Source organism: Hesperophylax consimilis, chromosome 11 (genome assembly GCF_061612785.1).
Source record: "Hesperophylax consimilis isolate HC1 chromosome 11, BYU_Hcon_1.0, whole genome shotgun sequence".
Classification (NCBI taxonomy): Eukaryota; Metazoa; Arthropoda; class Insecta; order Trichoptera; family Limnephilidae; genus Hesperophylax; species Hesperophylax consimilis.
In genome coordinates this window covers 23919770-23941799 of record NC_142846.1, presented here as the reverse complement: position 1 = coordinate 23941799, position 22030 = coordinate 23919770, and the positions used below count along the sequence as shown (strand labels likewise).

At 32.3% G+C, this 22030-nt stretch overlaps 1 protein-coding gene across 1 annotated transcript in view; it reads left to right on the top strand.

The window, feature by feature from the left end:
* LOC149419932 (uncharacterized) overlaps positions 1-22030 on the top strand; it is a 37314-nt gene that overhangs the window by 1337 nt on the left and 13947 nt on the right. The window lies entirely within an intron of this gene.

The following is a 22030-nucleotide window of genomic DNA, read 5'->3' as shown; positions in this document are numbered from 1 at the left end:
TCGGGTGATTACATTTGCCCCACCCTGTACAAGAGTTGAAAACCTTTCTTATGCACACTGGAGGCACTGACGTTTCCCTTACATTTTGGAATGCTATACGAGGGGATCTTCTGGTTCAATTTTGTTGAAAAACCCAAACACTTTTTTTTTAATATTTCTGGCTTTCACTCTTAAAGGGTGTTATAAGCCACCATTTCAAACGATGGAGAGTGGAAAGACGAACTTATATACTAATTTTATTTAAATCAACAAATTTCATAATTATAAGGAAGATTGTAATCGAGTTCAGACTTAGAAGAGATGAGATGTTGAACGGAGGGTAGGCAATTTCAGATAAGGCTTGGGAGAAGGGAGGATTTTTTCTTAGAGAGTTACAATCAAAGTTACAACCAACAAAGGTGAGATCTATAGTTCACACTTCTCTAGCTACCTAGTATACCACAGAAACTACAATCTGGGGAGTCAAGCACGAGAATTTTAAAAAGGTGAGAGGGAACTGAGCAACGACCAATTCCTATTCGAATAATTGAGGAAATTAACCTTTTTGTAAAATTGGGAAATAGTTGAAACAACGGTTTTGATGGGATAGCCCTTTGTATAGTGGCAGACCCAAAATTTTAACTAAATGTTTTAATGTTAAACACTATCTTTATTTGAATGGTAAACAAATGTTTACAAGACATCGTTTTTATGCATAGTACAAAGGATAACAAACTATTTATTATAAGCAATAATAATTGTTTTTTTTTAATTAGTAATTTGTATAATTTCTCTTATTATACGTATTTAATATATCACAAAAAATTAAATCAATAAAGTACTTGTCATTATTTCGTACTAGCCTAAGCGAACCATCAAATAATTTGTATGGTAGGTACATCATTACTTGTAAAAAAATTTTTTTCCTAATAAATTAAATCTATTCTGGACTGGTATTATATTTTGTTCGTCACTTCATCCAATATGTTATTGTCGATCTTACAAACACTAGATGATATTCAAGTGTAATTAAAAATATTGCATTAAAGTGGTTTTGAACAAATCAAAACTTTTATATGATAATTACACTTCTAGGCATGCATACTTAATACTAATCTAATTCCAAAATGAAAAATCTTTTAATTATTATTTGGAAACGATGCCTTTATTTGAAATTCTCTTTGTTGTTATCAAATAAATGTTTATTTAAATTATCTATAATTTTATTTTGTATCATAAGAAAAAAAACAAGCACCCAAAAATCTCTGATGTACCAGGCCGTTCAACTCTATAACAAAATCCCGAAGGAAATTGCTGTGACAGAAAATATTAATAAGTTCAAAAATGAATTAAGAAAATATGTCTATCTCAATTATTAATGTTTCTTTTTTGTGACTTTATTGAAATATTTAAAGAAAGATTATGTTTGCCAAACAATGTACATGTTTATATGTTTATAAAACTATTAGCACACACGAAGATGTGAGCTAACTTAAGATTAATAAAATAAAATAAATAATTCCAATTGCTATTCGTATATTATACAAGCGAATTTTAAAAAAAAACCTCCAAATTCTAAAAATCAATAAACTTCAAAGTAAAGAATATTTTAGCTTCCATTAAAAATACTATTTTCGGTCGTCCGTGCATGGGTAAGTAAGTAATATGAAATATTCCTGCGTAGTGCGTGACATTATTCAAGTTCAATAAACTTTTATTTTTCAAAATTCGAATTACTTATTACATTAGACAAGGCAAGTAGGTACCAATATGATTTTATGAATGAAAAATTCTTTATTTGAAATGCGTACCTATTTGTTTTGTTCGAATGCTTGACGGATGCTCGGATGAATTAATAGACACGATGAAGACACTTTACTGAGTCGAGGCGCGTGTTTTTACCGAACTAGGTCCAGTGGACATACTTTAGCGGCCCGTTCATATACATATTCTTTGAATGGCTATCCTTTTCATAAGAGGTATAAATATAGTGTATCTTCACAAATCAAAATGATAATTTGCCGTAATTTTTCACGGATCTGCCAAGTAATATTATATTTCGTAAAAGTAGGCTTCAATTTGTTTTATTACTTGCAAAAGACATGACTTTCTCCTAACGAGTTGGAATAAACTAAATTTGGGAATGAAATCATTAAGCATTTTGATTTTCTTGTTTACACGTCATTATAAGACAAATTACAAAAAGAAAAATTAATAAAACGGAAAAAAAGTAGTTACTAATTAATTATTAATTAAAAAAACCTTGATGGCCGTTATTTAAATTTAAAATTTATATTGTTATAAATAACAAAAACCAAAATGAATATAATGCATGAATGTTCATTTAAGTTTCTAACACCCACTCGAGCGATTTTTGGCATATTATGGCAAATTTGCAAAAACTTTTTTGATTGATCACTTGCCACCATGTGCCAAATTGTAGAACCTAAAAATATGGGATAAATGAAGATATCTAGGAGGATTCATTGACTTTTAACCGCAGTAAGCATTTCATATGTTTCCATATTAATATTTTCACGAGGAAAAAAGTTTTTAAACTGCTAATTGTATGAAAAATAATAATAATACATAGCGTAGGTTCATAATATATAATTTACAAATGCATAATACACAACAGAGTGAACTATAGAAAATAGAAAAGAGAGGAACAAGTTTTCACATTGTGAATGGTAGTAGAAAGATAGTAAAAATATGTGCGATGGTGATTCAACAATAATATCACGTTATGAGAAAATATCGTTTAGGATATCTAGCACAGTCGATCGATAAAAGATTTATCTACATACATGATATAAAGATTTATGTCGATAACTTGTCTTCGTTCCAGAGCACGACTGCAGTTGGCTAACGTATAAACAACAGTTTACATCGAATAAATAAAGATCGCTAGTCGTTGTGAACTTTTTTTTATTCGTTACCGACAAACGACGACAAGTTACCGACATTATTGATAAAACCTTTGTCGATCGACTGTGCTAGATACCCTGGTATCTCTTAAATACGGTAAGCTTCCTAATACGTCGCTACTTGAGGTGAATTTGTTTCCAAGAATTCGTTTTCTCAATGATTCGTTGCAAAATATAAAAGTTATTGCATTTAAGTGGGTAGGTCAGTGGTTGAGTGGGCATAGCGCTTGGGTCTCACCCGAGCGTCGCGTGTTCGATTCCTCGGCTGGCTAAGTCCTCCATCACAACACAAGCAACATTTTCGGCTTTCTGTGGTGGTAGTAGGAGATTTTCAAACATTGTTGGGTTATCCGTGACCCAGGAATGTTTGTCTTTCTTTTTAAAAAAAAAAAAAAAAAAGGTATAATGTATACGTTTACAGATGATTTTAGGACATTATTCTTTAATTGAATGTGTCATAAAATTTGTTTTTGCTGCTGGTTAATATTTTAACTTGGGTAAATAATTTTATTGAAAACATGCGATGCGTCACAGAATTGATTTCATATATAGTAGAAATGAGTACATGTTATTATTAGTACTGGTATCTTAAAATTTTTAATTCATAATGATTCTGCAAGATTTTTTAAGTCTCTGTGTCAATTCAAATAATGATTCAGATTCTGAATGTCTTATTTTTGAGAGACTTTTAAAGTTCTACTGAGACGGGTGGATTATTTCAATACATGGTGAGGTTGAGAGGATGGACAGCAAAACAATCCCATATTAAACTCTTTACATGACTCGACTCAAGTATTACATTTACTTGATCATGACTCGACTCTTTTTATTTATTTATTTAATTTATTATACAATATCTCTTATTTTAACATTCTGAACATTTGAAAAGACAGGCAAACAAAACCTTATTTTAACATTCTGAACATTTGATAAGACATGTACATAAACTCTTATTTTTACATTCTTAAAACATTTGAGAAGATAGGTAAATAATCTCTTATTTTAACATTCTAAACAATTGAGAAGACAGGTACACAAAATATTATTTTAACATTCTGAATATTTGAGAAGACATGTACACAAACTCATATTTTAAAATTCTGAACATTTGAGAAGACATGTACACAAACTCTTATTTTAACATTCTGAACATTTGAAAAGACAGGCACACAAAAAAGTTTTAACGTTAGTTAAAGAGTAATTAAATATGTCTACTGTTTTAAAAACTTTAATCAATATCACCGTTCCTCTAGTCATGTTCTGCTGTACTAGATCATCTGTTCTGCCGTGTGGTGTCTAGAAAAGGTCGTAGCGACGACCATTAAATTATGTCCAAGGTGAAAAATGAGTATTGCTAATATATTAAAAATCTTTTCAAATATTGGTAATCCAGTTAAAAACGGGATTGCAGGCTGTTTCCTGATAAGCTTTTATTGAATTCCCGATATATCAGAACACGTATTCATGCACGTCTTGATAATATACAGATAATGACGAAATACTAAAATATTAGAATTTTTATGAATACGTGTTGCGATATCGTTATAATATATTCATATTTTACTAAAAGTTTATCAGGAAACCTGTTAATTATTTCGTCAAGGCCTGCAATCTTGTTTTAAACCGGATTTCCAATAATTTAAAGGGATTCTTAATAAAATAGCAATACTCATTTTTCTCCGTTTAGATATTGGACAAAATAAGTTTCAGATGGCTTCGTCCATATTCTGACAAGGATGTGGATACTTTAATAATATAATTAATTAATTAATATACATTATTATTGAGCCATTCGTGTTTGCATATCGCGGATAATAACACTGCGGCACGATTGTATACGCAGCTGAAGTAGAAATGAAACGCCAATCCTACGTATGTTTTTTTTTATCTCTGCAGCGTGTTTTCGGCGTACCTAATCTAATCATTAATATTTTCGCTACTATACTTACCAATTTGTTGTGATTAAAATATACACACACTAAATTAATATCTGAACAAGCAATGTCTAGGCTTGCGTTTACATTATATTGATAAATAAATCTGATAGCAATATTAGGTGCCTATGTACATATCGTGATAGATAATAAATCTATACAAATAGCTAAGCACCAAATTTAAGAAGAAAGTAATGACTTTATGATTATTTGACTTCGCATAAAATAGATTGTACACAACTCTTTTTTTTTCAACTGCTCCCAGCCGTCTGGAGCCAGTGAGACTATGGCATTCCCAGTAGGGTTATGTTGTGAAGCTGAAGGTAGTGAGGAGAGGAAGGAGATGGGGAAGAGTAAGTTGAGAAATTAACTGGCTATTGAGATATGGTCATCAAACATTTCAAGCAACGTTTCAATTCTGAAATTTGGTCTTACAACAGGGCGATACTGAGAATATCTACCACTTTGGAACATGCCGTATGTATAACATATATTATTTCAAATGATAAATTGTGATTTAAACAAATCTTTTTGAACCCTTGACCTCCGGATTGCTAGTCGAAAGCCTTACCCAGCGACCACGGAGGATATCAAATTTATAGTCACAACGATTTTTTTGTAATATTTTCGGTCTATTGATAATTGTAATTACCTTGCTCCCTTGCTTAATCCTGACCTGATTAATCCAAGGTTATTATTTCTCCTACCTATTTATATTTTTCATTTTCTCCTCATCGCTTCACAAAATTTCAAAAAGGGTAGAATATACGTTTAGCATTGTCCTGGTTAAAGACCATCATCCAGAATCAAAACGTTGCACAGTGGCCTAAATTTGAGCGCTGGAGTGACATTGACCCCAGATCGGCATGTTCCCGAAATGATTTTTTTTTACCAATGTGTTCTCAATTAATCACTGACATTAAAAAAAACCATTGAAAATAACATCATAATCTATAAAATACAAACTTAGCGCCCAAGTTACACGCTACTTTTTTTATAAAAGCATTAAAATCATTATCAACATTTCGACAAATAAGAATTAACGAAAATTAAGTATTTCTTTTTAATACTTAAAAAAAACATCAATGATGCCAAATGGTCGAACGCCGAGAGCGATGTCGCGCCAAATCATCAAAATTGGCCACTGTGCGTTGTTCAAATGGCATTAGCCGTGTCTTTCCAACCTTGATTTTCCCTATCTATTTCCCTCCCTCTTAACCTTTTTCAGCCTCACAACATACCCCAATAATGTAAATTTGGGTATGTTGTAATGTAAATGTTGGAACTCTTATGCATTATTGAAATAAAATAAAAAAGTTTACTCATTGAAGCGCAACATTAAAAAAAATCCATTTTCCACAAAAGCAATAATTTAATGAGACTTTTGTTACATCAAACAGAGTACCAGATAATTATCTTATAAATATAAGATACTATATCTTTCATATCAGTTATATTTATGCTGCCTAGTTTTAAAAATCATTGATAAAAATTCGTTCATAAAAATTTACTTGGTTTTTTTAAAATGAATACATTTTCTAATTCGTTACATAAACACACTAGATAAACAGTAACCGCCGTGTCTTTGCAAAAACTGTTAAATTGATAATTTTTGAGACGCAAGATAATAAATACAACATTTGACCCTACACGGCCATCGTGTTCGATGGGAAAGGTTCTTGACTAGATTGAAAGATACACTCAGCATCCCCTAAGACCACCATTCAGAATTCAAGCATTGCTACAATGGCTTTACACGTGTTTGTTGACCATATCTGAATAGCCAGGTACTTTCCTATTTCATTTTTCCCATCTCCTTTCGCTCCCCACAACATACCCCAACTGGGGATCCCTTAGTATCACTGGCTGCAGACGGTTGGGAGTAGTTGAGACTTTTGTGCGGCACTCACAAAAAAAATTGTGATGAACAAAGCGCATTGATAACAATTTTACCTACGTAGATAGCTTGTTAACGAAGTCCTGTTTTAACTCGACCGTTTTGCAATTCGTTTGTCGGTTGATTTGTTTGTACATTCCGGTTACGTTCCGTTTCAAGATGGTGGCCGTTTTAATCGTTCAGTAAATATTATTTTTTCAAACCTGAAATCGTCTTATTACGACATCGATGAAAAATATCAAAAAATCCAATAAAACAGGAATATTTAATGTGTTTACAAATTAGTATTTTTAAATTTATTTGTGTTAGCGAATTATCATTTCAAATTTATTAATCATTGGTAACATAATAAAACAATCAAAATCTGTTTTCAATACAAAATTCCGTTAAACCATTTTCCTACAGGAAATTTGCACGTAGACCAAAACTAAAAAAATATTACTTTTGGATATAATAATATATGAATAAATTAACTAATAATAAGATCCGCCTTTGTTTGAAGACGGGAAAAACGATTCTTGTTAAACAAATAACGTCAATAATTTTTTTCCATAATATTGTTATTTGTGAATGAATGGTGGTCTATCACCAGGGCGATACTATTCGCGGCGGTCTATTTGAACAAAATTAAAAAATGGCTGCCGGCTGAACTACTAGCTAAAAAAAAAAGTTTTACCTGAAACTGAAAAATTAAATCAGTCAATTTATATTCACTGTCGATAGTGACGGGAAAAAAATCAGATATCTATGTTTTTTTTTCAAATATACTCACGGCTCAAAGGGTTCAAATTATTATTTTGCCTCATTGAACATGTTCTTTTCCATTTTTTCAAGTGCTAATATTTTAGACACGTAATACAGTTAACGGATGAAGATGGATTTAAAATTATTGTAATATCATCTGATTCTGAAAAAGACACAGGCACATATTTATGAGATGGGCTTAATCAGTTAAGGCGATGCACTACGTAGTAATGCAATCATATGTTTTTGGTTTGAAAATTTGGTCGCTTAGAAATGTTTCAGATGCTTTAAATAAATACCGCGAGTATAATACATCTTGGCCTTTGAAATAATTGAGTATTTTTTACATAAGCCTTTTTATAAGCCCAAAATAAAATAATTTATAAGGCCTACGAAAACTGCTTAAAAGTTCAAAATTTCCTACTTACGAACCCATTTTCAGTTATGGTTTTATTGTATAATGTGGCAAATAAAGTTATTTATAAAATGATCGGAAAACATTTAAATATTTATGCCTGAACATGCACAAAATAAAATAAAAGGCACTTTTTGGCCACGTTTTTTTCATGCCTAAATCAAAACAGCTGTATATTATAATAAAACAAATAAAAAACTTTATTCCACTTAATTTTATTTTGACCGTAACCGGTTTCAGCTCGTCAAAGCCATCTTCAGACTGGTACACAAAATTCTTAGTCTACGGTTTATATACACAACATATGGGGGAGGGGGGAGAGGGGTAGTTTATAGGGTTTTAAACTACCCCTCTCCCCCCTCCCCCATATGTTGTGTATATAAACCGTAGACTAAGAATTTTGTGTACCAGTCTGAAGATGGCTTTGACGAGCTGAAACCGGTTACGGTCAAAATAAAATTAAGTGGAATAAAGTTTTTTATTTGTTTTATTATAATATATTATAATGGAATTCCACCACGAATTATCGGTCTCAAAAATAGAAATATTCAAAACAGCTGGTTGGTGTTAAGCGGGAATTTAAGCCTTATCGCCATCTACGTAAGGAGTGTTATTGATGGCGCCTCGATTCAAAATATTAAACGACGTAGTGCATCGCCTTAAACCGAAAACATTTGTAAGAGGTCATAATAGAGGTGGATTAGGCCTAAATTCTATAAAGAATATGTGCATAAATGTCATAGAAATAAGATGTTAGTAGTCAGTATATGCTTTTACAACATATAAAATAAATGTTTTAAAACAATTATGTTTTTTTTTCAAAGCTGGCCGCCAAAAGGCTTATGAAGATAAAAAAACATTTATTTTTCCAAAAAAATATACACTCGGGAAAAACCTACCGATTTTATCATAAAATACATGATTATTTATTTTCCTCAATGATTGTTATATTTTGAATTTAATCGATTAAAGTAACAGACCATTAAAAGATATCATATCATCAAGAAAATCAAACACGTGAAAAATGTATACCAATAGACAATATCAAACGTATTATCTTATCACGAAAGTCTTGAAACCCATTAGGTAAGGATACACATTGCCCACGTTGGCAATGCATTAAAATATACGAACAATTTAATCCATACAATTTTCCGTGGAAATAGATTCTTGAGAAACACACTTGTAACATGAAACGTAATCCTATGCTCCTTATGCAAGGCCGATTTGCGTTGTCTATATCGGCGTATTACACGTGAAAGAAATATGGCGGTAGAGAAATGCCTTCCAAAAAGTTGTTTTGGCGTAAAGTTATGTTTGTTTGACGTTTGGAATTTATTCATATTTATTGCTCGTTTTGTAGGTAAAATGTGAGATGAACAACTAATATACCTGATAAGACGTCACGAAGTAATTTATAAGGTAAAATCCATTGAATTTCGATAGTCTAAGATACAAATTTGCTTTGCGTGCGTAAGACAAGTGTGCACAATGACCTGCGAACTTAGTATTGCATACGTTGCGTACGTTGGCCCAGGGTCTTTCCTATAGTGTATATATTATAAAAGTAGCTGCACAAAATAAAAATAAAATATCTAAAATTAATGATAGTTGGATAATTTATAAAACGCAGTTTTTTGTGAAAAACCACCTCAATAGAGCTAGCTGTGGACAATAAAGAGAAGACTTGTAATGCGGCCTCAATTAGACAAAAGGTTTTTGTAATTTATAGATAATCTTATTTTATTTTCCATTTTTGTATTTTAAATCTTCGTAGCATGGGGTTTCGAAATGCAAATTTTCCAGTTCATTTAAATAAGTTTGAATAACATTTTATGCATCTCTGTTTATTCTTATTTCTGAAGAAATTTTAGTTTTAAATCCATGATCAATAGCTTTATCTAGCTTTTCTTGTAGAGACAGATTTAAATCTATCTGTTCCACAATTTAAAGTCTAATTCCGATACACGTTTAGTTCAAACGCTCCAAAACACGAGAATAAATACAGAATGTAATTCTAAAATATAACCAACCCCAGAATCTTTATTCTTATCAGAATAATTAATAATTTATTAGAATATTGTGCAATAAAAGATATTTCCACAGTTGAAACAATTACGCTATTAAGAAAAGCGCAGCACCGGGATTACGGTGCCGATAAGGGCCCGGGATTCAAGGGATCTCGATTTTCGAAATCCCGAGATTGAAAACTTTACCCACAGTAGACAAACTACTACACAAGAAAAAATCTATTTACTTTACAAATGTTGGGAGAGCGTCTAGCATGCCTCCCAGTTGCACCGAATTGCCATTGTTGTTCTTCGGATCACCTTCCACTGAAATACCGGTAGAACAAACACAGAATTCTTGACGGAGATTATAAAATTTAGATACATTTACATGTACACATTTATGATGCAAATATGCATTACAAATTTCGTTTGAATCAGATAGTAAAATTTTCATCTACTTTCGGTTTTATCTGGGCTTCAAACCTGAGGTGGCTCCCAACTCAAGTGTAAGAGTTGCAGATTAGCGTAAGATTTTGTGAAAATGTATTGATGTTATGATCATACATACCTCAACACAGGCTTGTCCGAGTGAGGTTAAAAATTATACGACGTAAAAAAAGATACAATGTACAGAAAAAAAAAATAAAATATATTAATAATGAACGTCACATAGAAAATTCGTGGAATTTTTATTATTTGATCAACAGAATCTAAACTATGAACCTTCTACAATAACATTACACAACGCCCGCGAAATAGGTAGACTTGACCTGAAATTTGGCATTTTTGAGGCCACTTTTAGACGTATGGACACTTTTCTAGAAAAAAACACAAATTGATTTCGAAAGATCGTTATTTTATCTTGTAAAGTAAGATGTAAAATTTTGAAAAATAATATTATTTTCATATCATAATAAAGTGTTACCGTTGGACGATGCGCAGATTTGTTGCATTTTCAAAGGTGAAGTTGTATTATACAACAAATATTTCAAATCATTGAATAATAATGTATAAACAATCAATAAATTATCTATCATATGTATGTATAAGAATTTTGTTTTTATTTCAAATAAAATTACTAATAAATAAATCCGAGCACGCGTTTTGTGACGAAAATCCCTCAATTTGACTATTTATTTATGGTCTTACAAATTGGTATAGTTCAGATTTTTTTAGAAAAATAATTTACCAAGACATAATTGAAACATTAGAAATAATTTATGACCAAAAAATATATTCTTAAAGTATATAATAGTAATTAATTTCGATTCGCGTTTGTTGTTTGTGTCTTGCCCCGGCGCAAGCCGAAATTTTATCATTCCCCGCTGCGACAGGGCGGCGAGCGGACGTCTATTCCACGCCAGTCTACTTGATAACATTTTAAAGAAATTCCTCGCTTAAAAATGAGGAGGAAAATACCCTCGAAAAAAAGTTTTATTAGATAGCACAAATTACGACATCAAAAACGTACGTGGGAGATATATTTTCAGAAATAACAAAGGTTAGTGATATTTAATTATCCGTGTACATTGTTCGTACTTACATGCTACAGGGTCGTTCGAAAGAATCAGTCAGAATAAGCACATATTTTTTATAACATTTGGCGATAATTTTGTGTTCTTTAATTTCCAGGGAAAAGAATCAACTATGGACAGGAGTTTATGTCTGTTATCGTTTTTTCATGTATAAATGTTAAAACTTATGCCAAAGTACGTGAAACTGTTTGTGATTGGTAGTCAAAAAGTGACACGAACCAAATGAATTTCGATTCGTGATGTGCGATTCAAATCATTTTTTTGTTCATAATTTCTATTTTATTGTCCAATTCACTATTACATTGGTATAATTCAACATATTTAATGTTTTTTGTGTTACTTTTTGTCAGTTTCATAATGTCATATTGTGAATTGAGCTTCTTGTTTTAGGAAAAAAAAACAAGGTTATTTTTGACATACAAACCTATAATTTTTACTCGTGAATTTAATAACATTTCGAAAATTAGACGAGTCAGGTCGCTCCGTTAATCATGAAAACAAATACATGAAAGCGATACAATATTATGCAATCGCATAACTACATATGTAGGTAGGTACCGTAGAAAATAGTTGGAAATAAAACCTAGTTTTAATATATAAACTACTACAGTTGTAAGGAATAAACCCTCTTTTCAATGTCATACATATCAAATCAAGTAATACTTTGAAGATAAGTATTAGAAATAAAACTTACCGGTAATACCTTTCGGACAAACGAATAAATAAGTAAAACAAAAGATTTTTACTCACCTTTGGAAAACTCGTGTAAAATATTTAAAAAAAAAAACAAATTAAACAAATATTTGAAATTTTTTTTAAATGTATATTTATATACCTACATATTTTATATCTACCATGTCAACGCACTGCATTTGTATTTATTTATGTTTACGCACTCCGACGTATAATTTACAAATATGTATGTAACTACTTATAAGGAAGAAAGCTACAACCAAGAATTAAACAACAATAATTGTTATTTCATCGGAACCATGCTGTAGTTTTCACTGCCGCGCGAGTGTACGGCTCGCAGCGGAATGAATTCGGTATTTCTGTCTCGGTCTAAAAAAACGTCCGATCGCGAGATCGTCTTTTAACGAAATTTGAATTCTCGTCCGCTGGTTAAATCGCCTTAAGGATGTTCTTTCAATTATGTATGAATTATCGAAATGACTTGGCGAGAACACATAATACGCTTTGTTGATTTAAGATAATCAATAAAGTAATAAAACATATGGCCTTTGAATATTATTAGACATTAGAACAAGGACATGAAACTGAATTTTACAGAAATCAAAAGCGAAAATATTTTTTCGATTGTTTATCTGTGAAAAGTGATATACGAACGATACGTGGATTAACAATAAAAATGATATTTTACATAAGAAATATGCTATGTTATGAACAATTCTGTTTAGTATACGAGTAAGTAATCTCCTTATAAGGGTATTAAAAAGTTGTGTCAGAATGTTCAGTTATTTATCAAATCTTTGTCAAATCACAAAACAATAAACCTAGTATTGCTGTCTGAATTATTACGATTTTGCAAACTCGGTGTCGACAGCATTTAAAGTGGTAGATATTCTCAGTGTCGTCCCGGTGATATGGTGGCCGTTTTTAGTGGCCAGGTGCTTTCCAACCTTCATCTTCCTCTTTCGGTCTCTTTCTTCCCTCACTCACTTTCATCTCATAATAAACTTCAACTGGGGATATAGTACCGTAGGGAGCATTATTTGGTACACCCGTTATTCACAAAAAAATGAATTAGCAACATTTGCTTCAGGGCGGGCTAGTTTTATGATGACGTGTTCATTCGTTTCGTTTTGGTTTTCTACTCCCGAAAAAATCACGCATTCACTGTAATAATTATAGACAGCCTTGATTTACTCAATCTTCCATATATACCAACCAGAACTACTCGACCTATAATTATTTTTAATCGCAATAACAATATCGGGACTGAGTCATTTAACTCGTTTGTACCTAGATTGCATGCAGTTGGCAATACCTTAGCAGAAATAAGAGATGAGTTCAACTGCACGGAACAAGAATCACAGTTACAAAAAGGTTATAATGTCAGACTTCGATGTTTTTTTTAATTTTTTTAAGAAATATAATTATTGTCAGGTTACGAATAACCTGGCAATATTTGGAAATCTTCTACTAAGACCACAGTAAGCGGAAAATTTTGCTGCTTTTGTCGAAATGGACGACTTGTCAACCGAACGTACGACGCCTGAGTGGGATCCAAACGCGATGCCAACTCAGCCTCTGACCGATCGTTTATTTTTTTGTTAATGATCAATATTAGCATCATACTATATGTTTAGGTTCTACACATTATCGATGGCAAATAATACTTTGTGATTATTGTTCCATTAAATTATTATGTACAACACATGTTCGTAAAAGCCAGTAAATATATAATATTTAAGGCGATGCACTACGTCGTGTAATATTTCAAATTTAGCCGCTATCAATAACAACCCTTAGGTAGATGGCGATAAGGTTTAAATTCCCGCTTAACACCATCCGCCTGTTTTGATTTATGCAAGAAAAAAACATGGCCATAAAGTGCCTTTTATTTTTTTTGTGGATGTTCAGGCATAAATACTTTTTTTTCGATCATTTTATAAATAACCTAATTTGCCACATTATACAAGAAAATCATAACCGAAAATGGGTTCGTAAGTAGGAGATTTTGAACTTTAAAGCAGTTTTCATAGGCCTAGTACATTATTTTTTTCTGGGCTTATAAAAAGATTTGTCTAAAAAATTCTCGATTATTTCAAAGTCCAAGATATATTCTACTCGCAGTATTTAATTAAAGCATCTGAAACATTTCTATGCGACCAAATTTTCAAACCAAAAACACATGATTTTGCATTACTACGTATGGCATCGCCTTAACCGTTTTGTTGGGAAAACAGTTAAGCACTCAAGTCAGGGTAGAAATGGCTAGAAGTAATGTAAAGTAATCTCCATGCAGAATAAGTTAGTAATAGACGTAAAAGGGTAACACGGAAGAAACAGAAACAAGAGTTGTGTAGATAAGATATCTGTCTTAAACTATGCGAATAGTCCGAAGTTTGATGATGAATTTAGTCAATAAGTATGGAATGTTTTCTTGAAGTGTGGCTAAAATAATTTTCTGTGCACATTATTTAACAAAAAGGCACGCCTTTCAACCCTTTGAATGTCACGATAAAAGTAGACACCTTTGAAGTGTACAGTAATCATTATAATATGTATGTTAAAACTTCATACCTATTTTTACAACAAATTTCTACATCTCCTAATATTTTGCTACTATTTCCCCGAACTAAATTTTGTTCGAGTGTTTTCTCTGAATCCCTCTGTGGGTGCTTCATAAACCCCTCATAAAACGTAGGTATATTTATTGCATGTAAAGAACAGACTTTTATAAATAGTCGATGGCTTCCGTGGTCGAGTGGTTATGGTCTTGATTTGAGTGAAAAGTGCAAAATTATGAAGATTACAATTTTTTCAATCTGCGTTTAGATCAGGTCAAATAGAAAACTGATCTGAACTGTTTATTGCAAACAATTTTTTTTTCATTGGACTTTCCAATTTTCACAAATAAAGCTTCATAAAAGGAAGAAATACCACGATAGGTATAAGTCATTGAAATGGTTAAGAAGTGATGAGCTGTTTTCTGAGAAATAGACGTACACAACTACACAGCAAACCGGTGCCGTTTGTGGCCAAAAACGGGTTTCAACTAAATGTTTCAATAAACATGTTTAATAGGAACGTGAAAATCTACCATTACCGAATATAATTTTACAATTGAACTAGTTTTTATAGGCTTAGATTTGATCACTCATTGTTTTAGTCTTTTATTTAATTATTTAACTTCCATTAAAGCTTTTATATGGTTTCAATCCAATCGACGGTAAAAAATACAGTAAAGTTTATGAAGATTGAAAGGTTGCATGATATAATTTTATTCACGTTTGATTTATTTTAGATTGAAAGCCATGTGTTGATAATGAATTAATATGACATTCTTTGAGCTTGCGTTTTCATTGAATATTTAATTATTCTATATTTTTAATGAGAATTATTTTTGGGCAATTATTTCCCAGCATGCGAAAAAGTGAATTTTGAAAACAAAATTCATCATTTATGTCGTATTTTTCAGTTTTAAAACTCTAGCTCACTGAAAAGTTACGGACCGCCACCGGTGGGGTTACCTGCTTTGACTAAACAATATTTTTTAATATACAACAATCTATCTACTCAAATTATTTAATCATTCTATGGCTGTTATTTTCATAATTTACGATGCTTAGATTATGAAATTCAATACTTTTCACGGAATTGAGTAATAATTACTTTTAATCCACCTATTTTTGGCAAAGTTTTTCCTCCTGTTTATATAAATAAGTTTGAGAATAAAATTATAAGAACGCATAGTCAATATTGCAAATTCGTCAATAATTTACCCATAAAAATTATGTTTCCGTGATTTAAAAAAGTTGTTTTTTAAAATTGCGTATTTTTGCGATTATTGCTAATGAACTTTTCATACGTACGCTATTATTTGCATTGTTTAACTACAACTAACAACACGAACAAAAATCATGTACACGGAGAAAAATGATCATGTTAAAAAAGTGACAGCATGCCAACTTCCTGATAAAACATTAGTCATTCTGAATGTATCGAAAACACGTGTTCTTTTCCTAATAGATATCATGACGGAATGCAACAATATCTGTATTTCAATATGAAATATCAGTATTTGTATGAACACGTGTTCCGCCGTCCTATCAAAACATTCGCTTTTGACCGATACTTTGTTAGGAACTCTTTCAATTCATTCATTGTAAGCCTGCAGTCCCATTTCTAACAGGAAAACGAATAATTTTACAAGAATTTTTAATTAATTAACAGTAATTCATACCAGTAAGTTTTCTCCGTGTAGCAATTATTCGGTTGGTTTCTCAAATATTTAAAAAATATATACATGAAATTGTAGATCGCTAAATACTATATTTAAATAAGTAGTTTTATCTCGCAGCTTCGATCGCGTGGTATAAGGGAAAAATTACAATACAACAAATTTTCAGTAGTAGAAAAGTATGTCACTTCCCAGCCCTCCAACTATCCCTCTGCAAAAAATCACGTATATCGATGGTTTACAATAACTTTAATAAAATGCCACTGTAAATTTATTTATTTATTACACGAATAAATAAATAAATTTGAGAAAATGGTATGTAGCTACCTACCTACAAAGTAGCTACAGCTGAACAAAATTCGACAATGACAGATTCGACAAAAACATACATCAATAATATTATGATTTCTCATTCTAATTTTCAATCCAAATCAATAGTTTTTCAAAATCGTTTGCAATGCGATTTATTTTATTCAGTAGGTATAAACTTAAACAACGCATTTCCGCGAACCTAAAAGGCCCAGGACAGAGCATCAGTGCGATTTTGTATGAGTGACATTGAAGCCAAATCAAAGGTGAGAGGAATTGCCTGGGAGCCATCTTGTATGACAACTTTTGAAATATGCTCTGTTTGCAAAATTGTAAAAAATGAATAATTCAATAACCCATCAACCATTTTAATAACGCTCCTATCCCCATAAGCACAGCTTTCATGAGGGTAAATCTTTAAATACAAATATAAAAAACTATTTAAAAAAGATATGTTATTGCACACAACCAACCTATACTTCATTTCAGAATTACTGAGGTATCTAATTACAGCTAAATCATTTTAAAGAGATCTTTGCTTGTGGTGTATTGGAAGGATAAAATATAATTTTATTAAAACACTAATTTCGTTAACTAAATAACTCTAGTTCAATGTACTTTAGAACTCTTGCATTGAATTTAAATTATATTTAAAAAATTGGAATTGTTTGTTTGGAAAATTCAGACAAGCATTAAATCAAATAATTTATATTTCCGAAATTGGAACTGATTTGTCGAGAATCCTGGCTATCCCCATTGAATTATTACTGACTCGTAAATTTTCACGGGTCTGCACTAAATAATAAAAAAAATACCGTAGGAAGCTAAATAAAAAAATATAAAAACTCAAAATCACGAGTCTAAATTTAAACGGCATTCAATTACAATGAATACAATTCTTCCTTTTTCATAATATCTGTTATGTTTTACTTTATTTCCTAACACATCCCGTGGTCGCAGAAAAAAGCTCTCGAATAGCAAGCCAAAGGTCGCGGGCTCATAACCCGGCGTGCGCAAGTAAATTTTATTTGATTAATTTGTGTTATTTCCAATCCATTTATTTAAAATTACATTTTGTATACTTGCGGCAGGTTCCAGAGTGGAAGATACTCTCAGTAATACGCCCTGGTGTAAGACAAGTGTTCAGAATTGAAACGTTATTTGAAATGGCTTTAGCCATATTTGGTGGCCAGATCTGAAGAGCCAGGTTCTCTCCCACCTTCATCTTCCTCACCTCCTTGCCCTCCACACAACCTTCAGTCTCACAACATACCCCAATTGGGGATGCCATAGTCTCACTGGCTTCAGACGGTTGAGAGCAGTGGCCCAATATCGCTGTGACCTTTCCCTAGGAGAAGCAGGTGCATTTCGAGGCATGTTGCAAAAATAACGACCTTGTGTAATGTGTACCGATGTAGATTTTATAAATATAAATATTTTTTTAATTAGTTAATTTTATTGCAATCCGCAAGAGGCACACCCGTATAAGATTCCCATTTGATTAAATATTATAGAGGAATCATAAAGAGAAGAATAAACATAAAAAATAATAGTGTTTTATTATGCATAATTTATTTTAGATTTCTTCTGATACTTTTCATAATTTAATGATTATTAATCATATATACGAGTTTGTCTTTTCGAGGCTGTTAGAAAGGTAACTAACTTATTAAAATTATGCTGTTTTTAATTTAAAAAAAACCATAAAGAGTAATTAAATTAAATTAAATTATATGTTTCGCGAGACTTGTAGAAATGTGATACATTCATTTATAAGAAATACTGTTTGCATTAGAACAAATTTCCGATTAACGAGAACGTAAAATCACGTAAAATTATTCTTCAAACCAGTTTTTTTCCACTCTTATAATTTATAAATATATATAGATATTTTTTTGGCCGATATACATATTAAATTGATGTTTCTTGTTTTGGTTAGTAATGAAAATTTCAAGATATCGTAGATTCAGAGGGAAATGACAAAATTGTTCGCTGATCCAAATATTTGTAACCGAACCTCCAGTAAAACACTCATATCCCTAGATACGTAGTTTTTTCGTCATTGAAATAAATATGTCAAAACTTCATAATTGACCAGCTGAAAATCTTCCGGATCCAAAAAAATGTTCCATTTTATGACCACAAAGCCCACATCTCAGTACATTTGTATAATTCTGGCGCAGACCCGTGAAAATTTAATTTATTTTTATAATTGCAGGATTTGTGAGAAGTTAAAAGTATAAAAAATAATTATCTTTTAAAAACAAACATTGTCGTTTTTAAAGAAGATCAGATATTTTTACCTGTAGAATGAACACCGTTAATAAACCTGAAAAATTACAACATCTGTCAAAAATAAAAATGAAAAAACAAAGTAACTATTATTTGATTAATAAAAATAAAAGATTTAGTTACCTACCTACTTTACTACTTGTCGGATTTTTTCACACAGTAAGTTCCAATTTTGAAAATGACCAAACAAATTTGACTTCTAGAGTTCATTGAAACCGAGTTACAGACAGAATCACAACCGAAATCAGTATTTTTAATGAGGTCGATAGAAATAAATTGAGTTATTACATAGAACTCACCATCCTCTTAATAATAAATAATTTTTATAAAAAGACAGCGTTCGAAAGTTTTCACAAAAAGATTTTCTTTCATACACAAAAATACAGGGTTTTCCAATAAGAGGTGTTATTTTGAATAGCCCGTTATTTCGGTAGACGTTACTTTTAAAGCTGTCATTTTTTAATATTTGACAAGTAAAAACTACGTCATTAATAAAAATGGAACGATACACGCTTCAACAACGCATTAAAATTATAAAAAATCACTTCAGTGAATCAAATGCAAACCATCTTGAGTGATGAGGCCCATTTCCACCTCGGTGGCTTCGTCAACAAGCAAAATTGTCGCATCTGGGACTCGGAAAACTCAAGAATTATTGTTAAAAAGCTTCTCTTTTCTCAACGTGTGACTGTTTGGTGCGGTTTATCGTCCGGCGGAGTCATTGGACCTTACTTTTTTGAAAATAAGGCTGGAGCAACAATTACGGTGAATGGATTGCGCTATCCAGAGATGATTAATGATTTTTTATGGCTGAAATTAGATGGTATTGATTTGGACAGCGTTTACTTTCACCAAAATGGCGCTATGTGTTACACAAGCAACGAAACTATTGATCTTTTACGATTGAATATCAAAATAACACCTCTTATTGGAAAACCCTGTAGTATCAAAGAGGCTTATTAAATCGCCGCTATGGGAACCATTTATTCGTTACCATATTGATAACCAACCCCTCTGCCATATGTCAGCTAGAGTGGTTCGCTACGTTTGGTGATTTAGCAGGGGTGCACGGGTTCTTCGGGTGAGGTGTGTTCATGATGGGCCCGCCCACCAGCAACGTAGCTTGCTAGATCATCGCCTGGGATGATCATCATGATGCTCCCATCATCATTGGGAGGGATATATTCATTCGTCCGTCACTCCTGAACACACTGATCCTCATATTGATACCCACCCATCATAACTTTTTACTGCCCAGATCTTCCTTTTCTCCATTTCCTTTATAAGAAAGGGACGAACATTATTTTCCTCAGGGTCTCCTGTGTAGGGATAACAAAATTATGTATGTTTTTATTAAGTTTTATAATTATTATGTTGAGATACTGGCCCTGAGAGAATTGATGCGCGCAAATGTGCCCCTCTATATATATACATTTGTCCTGATGATGGGTACTGTAATACTGTCCTAAATATTGGCTAATGAAGGAAAAAGCGCAACATGGCATAAAAACCCAAAAATTAAAGACAATAACGCAAAAATAATACTAGTTTTACTATCTAACTTACGAGTGGATACGGTCTAAATTTCTACATCGTGGTTTGATAATCTGCGTACTGTGATTGAATCATTTGAATTATCTTGGTGTGGCAACTAGCAACTGCACATATTGAATGAATATTTAATCCGTAATCTACCTTCATGGTTAGCGTGACATCTGCCTGTGTATTTAATTAATATAGCCAAAGGCAATTAAAGCGATAAAAGATACTCGAACATTGCTGCTTATTGATTGTGGCAATAATTGCACTTGAAGAGTGAGAACAACACTACGCATATTTTAGCTAACGAAAAAAACAACAGAAAATAATTATACTGACAGTATGTTGTTAGACCTCAAAGGCCTCAAAGGCCTAAGCACGGGCAAGCCACCCAGTGAGGCCAACATTACTGGAAAACTTTGAAATGTAAAAAATATTGTACCAAATAATAAAAAAAAGACCCTATGTCAAAAATAAAACATTCTAATCTCGAATGTGACCTTTGATCTGTGATTGTAACTCTAGTTTAATTGTGTTATTTTAAAAATTGGAACTGATTGTGTTAAGAATTACAACAATCAATAAAATACCTACCTATTGTAGAATATTTAAATTGAAATTTTTTTTTAGTCTTTTCAAAATTAAGAAGCGATAAAGTAGGTACCTGTATAAACTGTTATATTTCTTTTGAAAAAATGTTTTAATTCTATATTCTTCTTCTTCTTTCGTATGGTGGGGGGTCAGAAAGGGAATCTAGATTATTGAGCAAGTCTATGGCTTTAGGCGTCACCCTGTGAACCTAATCAATCCCGCCGGAGAATGAATGCAGCGGGAATATTTTGACCACATGTTCGGTGATCTACACCGCACCGTATTCACACATCGCTGACTCTTTAAGGCCCCACATCATATGGGCACATCGGCTGTAGGAAGACCTTATCTTATTGATGCATGGACCAAAGTTTACTTGGTTTTTTTGTTGACTTGAAGCGATATGCAGGGTGAGAGACGACATAATTTTGCAAAGGTATTGCGCTTTTTCGCTGCGCCTTTGTATTCTCGTGTTGCAATTTGGCGTGGTCACATTTACAAGTACGGGGAGCCGAGGGAGAGGTGTTGATTTTAAAGTCCCGCTGATGGTTCGCATTATGGCATTAGGTTGAACTTTGACCATGGAAGTGTGAGCGCTATGTGTGTGCGCCAAGATGGCGTCAACTACCGCACGCAAAGGTTGTGTCCGCCGCGCTATTAGCGATGTCGCCAGAACGTTTATTGTTACCGCGTGTGTAGTTATGGCAGTAAAGTTAGTGATGCACACCGCACACGACTCCCATCTGCTTCTAATCGTCAGGAGTCAGTGAGACTATGGCATCCCCAATTGGGGTGAGTTTGAAGGTAGTTGGGAGGGGAAAAGAATCTGTAGAAGTACCTGGCTATTCAGATTTAGTTACTAAACACAGTTAAAACCATTGCAGGCAACGTTTCAATACTGAATGGTGATCTTACACCTAGGTGATACT